The sequence below is a fragment of the Ranitomeya imitator genome, chromosome 1 (genome assembly GCF_032444005.1).
Source record: "Ranitomeya imitator isolate aRanImi1 chromosome 1, aRanImi1.pri, whole genome shotgun sequence".
Classification (NCBI taxonomy): domain Eukaryota; kingdom Metazoa; phylum Chordata; class Amphibia; order Anura; family Dendrobatidae; genus Ranitomeya; species Ranitomeya imitator.
This window is the reverse complement of record NC_091282.1, coordinates 648,998,544-649,007,246: the sequence shown is the minus strand read 5'-3', so window position 1 is coordinate 649,007,246 and position 8,703 is coordinate 648,998,544. Positions and strand designations below refer to the sequence as shown.

General features: G+C 35.5%; 1 long non-coding RNA gene across 1 annotated transcript; it reads right to left on the bottom strand.

Moving 5' to 3' along the window:
- Positions 1–1,244: 1,244 nt before the first annotated feature.
- On the bottom strand, positions 1,245–5,531 carry LOC138657997 (uncharacterized). The gene is made up of 3 exons (XR_011317293.1): positions 5,301–5,531; positions 4,129–4,233; positions 1,245–1,289 (listed from the first exon to the last, which is right to left on the bottom strand). It is a non-coding gene; the product is annotated as an uncharacterized lncRNA (long non-coding RNA).
- Between the last annotated feature and the right edge of the window lie 3,172 nt (positions 5,532–8,703).

Below are 8,703 nucleotides of genomic sequence, written 5' to 3'. Positions count from 1 at the left end.
CCAGTATGGTATCATCTACTGTCTATGGACGTACAGAAAAAAAGATTGCCTAGTATTCAATACAACTCACATCTCAGTTTATTGACACACAGTGCATTTAACCTTCCGATTACAGGCAGAAAGGAAGGGACATACGATAATGTGCCACAACTGAATGATGGACATGTTTTTGCTAAAGTAGAGTAAAACAGTAATATAATAGAAAGGCTACAAAATAAAGTCTTTATTAGGAAAATTAAAATAGATTCATACATTGATTATACACTGCATGTTTGATCTCCACTTTAATGTTGGTGAATGCTCTTCGGGGGAGTGATTATCTTCTTCATTTGCATAATGTCCTTAAATTTCGCTAATTCCTATATTTGGTAAGATACATTATATTCAGTTCCGTATAGACAATTTCATCCTAAAAAGCAAAACCAAACATTGATCATTGCTCCAGGAAAACAGGCGATGCTGCATTAAACTGATTCCAGGATTTTGGAAATGTGTCCCACATCCCATCTGGGTATATATTTTGCTGACAGCAGATATACAGTATATATATTGTCATAATACATGAATGGGCAACATTGCAAGAGCCATTTTTATAGGACAGCTCTTCTGGCTTATAGAACTGGGTCCTGTCATTCACAACCTTTTTTTTTTATCAAGGATAGCTATTGGTGCCCACCTATGTGAAGGTAGTAGTATCACATGCTGCCTGTAGACTCTTGATTGTTTTTGGAGATCTAGGAGGACATGTTCCCCAGAGGGCACAAATTGCTAAAATAAAATCTAAACTAGCAATTGTTTAAAACCTTCCTAAATTGTAGATTTCAGTAGCAAGATTATCTGCAGAATTTCCCACACTAACATAGTAACATAGTAACATAGTTAGTAAGGCCGAAAAAAGACATTTGTCCATCCAGTTCAGCCTATATTCCATCATAATAAATCCCCAGATCTACGTCCTTCTACAGAACCTAATAATTGTATGATACAATATTGTTCTGCTCCAGGAAGACATCCAGGCCTCTCTTGAACCCCTCGACTGAGTTCGCCATCACCAACTCCAACTCTGGCTGGTCTGTGATTTGATTTTTTTTTCCATCAAGATGCACCCCTTAAATTATAATCAGTTTTTTCTCTTAGATCAACCTCTAATTTTACAATTACATACCTAGATATTGCCTAAAACTGACACATAGTCATCTCATATCAAACTGGTAAATAATTGCACTTCTGGTCTATTATATTTACCTTAGCCACAGTATCATTGTCCATTGAGACTTCAGATTTAGTACCTAAAAAAATTAAAGAAAGAATGAATAAGATCTATCATCTTTCTATCGACATCTTGAATACATGTGTTCAGAGCCATGGTACTAAATTATTAGTGGCAATGGAAGGTCTCTTTAAAATATCTTTCAGAGAATATCTCACTTGACCAAAACCAATCTCTACTAATTCGGTGATATCCAGATAAGTTTGTACATGTGCTTACAATGAAAAAAGAAGAGAAAGTCGATACCTAACCATTATCTCTTCCAATGTACTCTGCTAAAGAAGGTTTGTGAGTTCCACATTCATCTTAGCTGATGAGCGAGTTTTGTCAAAATTAGTGGATAACTAATCCTATGAAAAAATTATATGTAAAGTGATGAAAGTTTGTGAAACCTTCAGAATTTTCCATATTTTCGCATAAATTTGACCAAAATGTCCACAAATCCTAAAAGTGGATAAAGAGAATGAAATGAAATAAATGAGTAAAAAGAATCAGACATAGACATTTTTAAAATAATCCAAAATCACAGGACACCGACTCAATACGATTGTCATGCCATAGATTGAAAACATCAGACTTTAATTGTACCTTCAAATTTCTGTTAATCTTAAAGATTCACATACTTTTGTCGCTCACAGCAATGTGTTATTGGATCATTTTCCTAAATTACAAAATGACATTGTGTAATTTTTTTGATTCAGTTCTTTGTTTACTTTTAGGACTTATGTGAAACTCTTATGTCGGTTTAGATCAAATGTATTTTCCAAAATTTTTCCAATCCCATAAGAACAGAAATATCAAAGAGATCCTTTATAAAAGTTTATTTGTATCAAGTTAAAAACATTTCACATGTAGTAAGAGTGTGTCACAGAAAGAGATTTCACCAGGGTCCAATGAATATATTACAACATTAATAGTCAGGTACACGTAGTCATTAGACAATAGAATGGCATATATGTCTATTTGCCAAAAAAGAAACCCCACATAATAATGGTTTTAACAAAATCAGTGTTATCTAGTAATGCTCAACTCCTCGTATAGCAAAAATTCAACATTCCTGACTATATATTCCCAATACATGGATAGGCATAATTTGCAGGTTCTATCATTTGTATAAACCTTTTATTGCACTTTAAATGTCCGCAGCCGATTATGAAGCATATAATAATGCTGTAATACTATAGATTTTTTAAGATATTAGTTCACTAATGCAGCAGCATTGGTTGTAGAGGAATGTTGCCAAGGTGGAGGAACATATAAAACTATAGGCGATAAGAAGTAAATATATATATATACTAGCAAAATAAAGGGGAAGTCTCCCATCACAGCCTATTACTTCATTATTACCTCCCACATACCGAGCAACATTACCATAGCTGCTGTGCAGCAAATGCCATGATAATATCAAGCTAGATCCTATAGTAATCCGGGATCTATCAAAAGTGCTAATGCAGAAAAAATGCAAATAGTGCCAATACCTGTGGGGCCCAATGTGTTGTACTGCCCTGGATCCACACCGGTGAAATCCCTTCACCCCGACGCACGTTACGCCGCCAGCTTCTTCCGGGGGCGTGTCGGGGTGAGAGACAGCTGACTCTTTGTAGAGTATAAAATCAACTTCCGTATTCTCTTGACTGGAATCCCTAGGTTTAAAATGCAACTTTCTCAAAACAATTTTTCTCGCTAGAAGATGTATATCCTTTATCGAGTTGAAGGCATCTAGGTGGGAGGACGGGGAGAAAGTTAAACCTTTTTCTAAAACATTGTAATGTGTCTCAGTCAATAGGTGCTGTGATAGATTAATTACCTGATATCGGCCTTTGTTTTTTCTTGGTTTTTGCGGTCTAAAGATATCTGGAAATTTGCGGTTATTTCCGCTCCTGAGGTAGGTATCCCTTGTATGTTCTGAATCACTGAGGGTATTGGCCAATAAAACCCACAGGTATTGGCACTATTTGCACTTTTTCTGCATTAGCACTTTTGATAGATCCCGGATTACTATAGGATCTAGCTTGATATTATCATGGCATTTGCTGCACAGCAGCTATGGTAATGTTGCTCGGTATGTGGGAGGTAATAATGAAGTAATAGGCTGTGATGGGAGACTTCCCCTTTATTTTGCTAGTATATATATATATATTTACTTCTTATCGCCTATAGTTTTATATGTTCCTCCACCTCGGCAACATTCCTCTACAACCAATGCTGCTGCACTAGTGAACTAATATCTTAAAAAATCTATAGTATTACAGCATTATTATATGCTTCATAATCGGCTGCGGACATTTAAAGTGCAATAAAAGGTTTAAACATATGATAGAACCTGCAAATTATGCCTATCCATGTATTGGGAATATATAGTCAGGAATGTTGAATTTTTGCTATACGAGGAGTTGAGCATTACTAGATAACACTGATTTTGTTAAAACCATTATTATGTGGGGTTTCTTTTTTGGCAAATAGACATATATGCCATTCTATTGTCTAGTGACTACGTGTACCTGACTATTAATGTTGTAATATATTCATTGGACCCTGGTGAAATCTCTTTCTGTGACACACTCTTACTACATGTGAAATGTTTTTAACTTGATACAAATAAACTTTAATTTTTATAAAGGATCTCTTTGATATTTTTGTCCTTATGGGATTGGAAAAATTTTGGAAAATTGAATTTATGAAGTGCCTTTACATGGTATATTAGGTGGACTTTATTGGTGTAATTTAGATCAAATGTATGCAGAAATACAGAAAATTATGAAAACTCTAATTTTAAGCACCACTGTAACTATGTAACTATGGATATAAAATTAGTGTAAGAAAGATGACTAGCACAAAGTTTATTATGTATGTTTTACCTGTCAGCTTGAAGGTCCTGATGAGATGAACAGATAATGCCAACAGCAGTAAAATCCCAACAATTACCACTGGTATCAGGAAGATTTGACATTCATGGAGCTCCTCTGTAATTAGTCAGAAAGAAGCATTATAATGATGAATTGTATTAATATTCAAGATCCAGTATTACTTCAAGATCTGATTTCTATTCATATTTCTGCCTATAAAGCTCCTGCCATTGATAATGATCAGCAGCATCTCACCATCAATGGCTATGATGAAAAGGACACTCTCCTCACCAAGAGATAATTTGTAAGCCACTCAGTGGCTATAGAACCAGTATGGCCTGATCAAAAGGATCAAAGGGTCCAATGTAAATTGCAACCTTAAATAACATCTTGTCTTGGCTTATCAAAGAGTCAAGTTATCCCTACTCCACCTAATTACCAAAGTTTTATCTCACTTGACCAATATCCATCTCTTCAAATACCCCATTACCCAGATTAAATGTGTTATCATGGTATTTCAAAGAGCAGAGGAGAAGAAATAGTTGATGGTTATCCGTTATCACCTCCAAAGTCTTCTGCCAGAGAAGATATTTGTAAGGATGAATTAATCAATTTTAATCAAATCAAATTTGTGTAAACTTTTTAGGAATTCGATGAAGCCATCAAATTTGAACAACATGGGATTCATTTCTTGAAACCATCATCTTTATACACATGACAGAAGATTTCATCAGCCGGAAAAACATCACATGAACGTCTCGTGGAGGACATCATAACTTAGCCATAAAAGACTAAATACATTTTGCAGATTGTGTGTAACACTACAGTAGTAAAGAAGATTAATGCATGAAGGAAGTAAAACAGAAATGATTTAGTCAGCAAAGAAATAGAGATATGAGCAATGCTGTGCATGTGAAGCAGGGCTAGGAAAGAACACACAGGTGGGAGCAGACCCTTGCTGATCAGTATAGATCTAGCCCTGCTTAAATTCAGTCAATTTTTTTTCCATTTATGCTTTGCAGAACTTTACATTACAGATGAATCAGTTGGCTGCTAATTGAATTTCCATTGCAAATTTGGGGAAGCTGGTGAATTTCAGAAGATTCACTTATAAATAGATATTTCCCTACTTATGAAATTCGATCCAAGTACAATAAACTACAGATCCAGGACACTTTATTTACCTCTTGCTTGTATTAGCCATGAGACTCTGATTGGAGATGAGTTAAGCCAAACTTCACAAGTGACCTTCTCCCCACGGTTCCAGTTGTCTACAGGAAGTGAGATGAAGTTCATGATTGTCCATGTTCTATTTGACTCGATTTTAGACATCGTCCGACCCTTGTGTTGTCTTCTGGAAATGTTCCAAGTTATATGAACCGTTTCACGAGCCTCAAATACCGCACAAACCAATTGTATTAAGCTATGAGAACTCTGAGGCTGAAGAGGAGCAAGAATACGGACTGAGCTTCTGGAAGTGGACCTGTCTGCACAAGGAATAGTAGCATGTAGTGATAGTGAGATTAAAGAAAACAAAATAATAATCTAATTTTTATAAATATGAAAACATCATGATATTACAGGCATGGTCATGTAATGTGACTTTTTGTACTAGTACAGGACCTTCAGATGACTGAAAGTTTTTCAACCTTTCAGAATTTTGCATATTTTTGCATAAATTTGACCTAAATATATGTCAGATTTCCACACGAGTCCTAAAGTAAGATTTTAATTCTAGAAGTTACGATCATCCCGTTTTGGCTTTGTCTTGACACTGGTGGGATGGCTTTTAAGCTTTTAAAATGGTGCTTACTAAGTACCCTATGCTATTTATATGCACTATTGCATTTACTTATTTACTTACAGCAGCTTATGTGTTCTTTTTTTTTCTATCTTAGGTTGAGTCCTAAAATAGATAAAGATAACCAAGTAAAAACAATATTAGACTTTGAATTTTTTTTATCAGGAATAGTGATATAAAATCACAAGTGTGAGAGCCGCAAAAGTGTGTGAACCTTTGCTTTCAGCATCTGATTTGATTGTCTTGTGCAGCAATAACTGCATCTAAATGTTACGGGTAATTATTGATTAGTCTTGCATATCGGCTTGGAGGAATTTTAGCACATTTCTCCCTATAAAACAGCTTTAACGCTTATGCTGTGGGTTTTCGTCCAAGAAATGCTCAATTCAGATCCTTAGACAATATTTATGTAAGATTAATTCAAGACTGTAAATTGTCCATTCAAAAATTTAAAATAAAAAGCTCTATTTTGGTCTCATCAGTCTACAAAAAATTGTTGCAGGAGACTTGTTGCTTCTCTTTCTGGAGAGCAGTGATTTTCTCCCTGCAATGCTGTCATGCACATCATTGTTGTTGAGTGTCCTTGTGATGTGAACTCAAGAATATTAACATTAGTTAACGTGAAAGAGGCCTTTAGAGGCCGTTAGTTGCTTACAGTTACCTTGGGTTCCTTTGTGAGTTTGAGGACCATTATATGCCTTGCTTTCAGAATGACTATTGTTGCTTGACCATCCTTAGAAAGTGTAATAATGGTCCTTAGTTTCCTCCATTTGAACATAGACTGTCCAACTGTTCATGGGTGGAGTCCAAACTCTTCAGAGATGACTTTGTAAACTTTTCCAGCCAGATGAGCATCAATAAATCTTCTTCTGCTTATGCCACAATATACTTCGATAAATATGTTATGAAGATCACCTGTTCTTTAAATAAAGCAGGTCACCTGTTCACACATAATTGTCATTCCATTGATTGAAAACAGCAGTCTCAACATGTGATATTGAGTCATTTTCTACATTCAAAATAACAAAGTCTAATATTTTTGACTCCTTTGTTTTATTTGGTTAATCTTTTTATCGACTTCTCAGACTTCTGTTTAATGTCTTAATATTTTCTCCATTTCTTACCTCCAGAATTCAGATATGATCCATTTCCAAAAACATATTTGCCAACATAATTAAATGCACAGAAATAAACCCCGGAGTCATTGTGTTGGCAATTAGATATGGCTAATTCGCTAACTCCTTTATCATATTTGCAGGTATATTTGTGTGTATTATTATCAATAAGACAATATTTCACAATAAGAGGCATTTCATTGAAGATCCATTTCCTTTGAAACCAAAACATCTGAAGACCCTTATCAGAATCTTCATTGGACACACAGGGAATGACTGCAGTGGTATTAACTTCAGCTGAGATAACATTCAGTGGCTGATACACGACCAAGTGACCGGTGATCACTGAAAGACACAAGAGTCAACACGCAAGTCATAGCTCAGTACTGAAATCATAAAAAGGACGATGAATTATGCAATGCCCTTTGAAACAGTAGTGAAGAAACTTAAACTTATGGACCAGTTTTGAAAAATGCATATGTCTATGCATAAAAAGGGACTTTTTGGCAGCTTAGACCCCAGTGCTTGGGTTCAGGTGCTACTGCTGCACACGTAGATTCTTCCGTCAATCGTTTTGGATATCTTTCCTTAAAGGGAACCTGTCACCTGAATTTGGCGGGACAGGTTTGCGGTCATATGGGCGGGGTTTTCGGGTGTTTGATTCACCCTTTCCTTACCGCTGGCTGCCTTGCGCAGGCGTGTACTTTGGAGGACACAGAATGAACTTCAACCCAATATTGCGGCCAGCATGCAGCCAGCAGGTAAGGAAAGGGTGAATCAAACACCCCAAAACCCCGCCCATATGACCGCAAACCTGTCCCGCCAAATTCAGGTGATAGGTTCCCTTTAATCATTGAATTGATCATGTAAATAATTGCAAATAAAAATAGATATAATCTGATGTGGTAAAAAAAAAATTGATCCCTTCACAACTGTCACTGTCTTTTGAAGACAGCAGCACAGTATTTGGACATTTCTGTGATGCTCTACAGTACTTAGATTATAAAAGCACTTGGACATTTAAAAAATAAATCAGTGGTGGAAAAGGATTCTTAGTGTGACAACGATACAGTCATTTTATATGAACCTCTAAATGGCCCCGAAATATATTTTATTATTTTCTGCCTTAAATAAGGTTTCATTAAAAGAAAAGCAAGTTCCCTCTGCTGAATTACGGAGGCAAAGAAGAAAAAAATGTGCATTCAGGTTCTTTCAGTCTTGATCATTTTGAATAGTTTTCATTGAAATCATTGTGTAGAGATATTCTTTCGCATTTGGAATTAAAATTATTTTTCTGACTCTGTTTTTACCAATCCTGTTTGTCCTCCATCCTTGTGCTCCTGCTGCACCCGACGCAAATTACACAACAGTACAGAAGTATTTCAGACTATTATACATCTAATCTGACTCATACTTGTTCTAAAGTGGGATAAATGTAAATGAAAGGTCTAAAAAGTATTTAAAAGTGTATCAAAAGCCAAAAGTAGTGGAAAATGAAAAAAAAATCCCTGACAACCCCATTGAAATGACTTTATTTAAAAAACTAATATTGCCACTTCTATGATGGCCTGAGCTAGATGATGACCATTTTATTAAATACCATAAAAAGAAAAAAAAATCATTTTTTTTAATCCCATACAAAATGATGAATAAATTTTATGTACTGTAGGT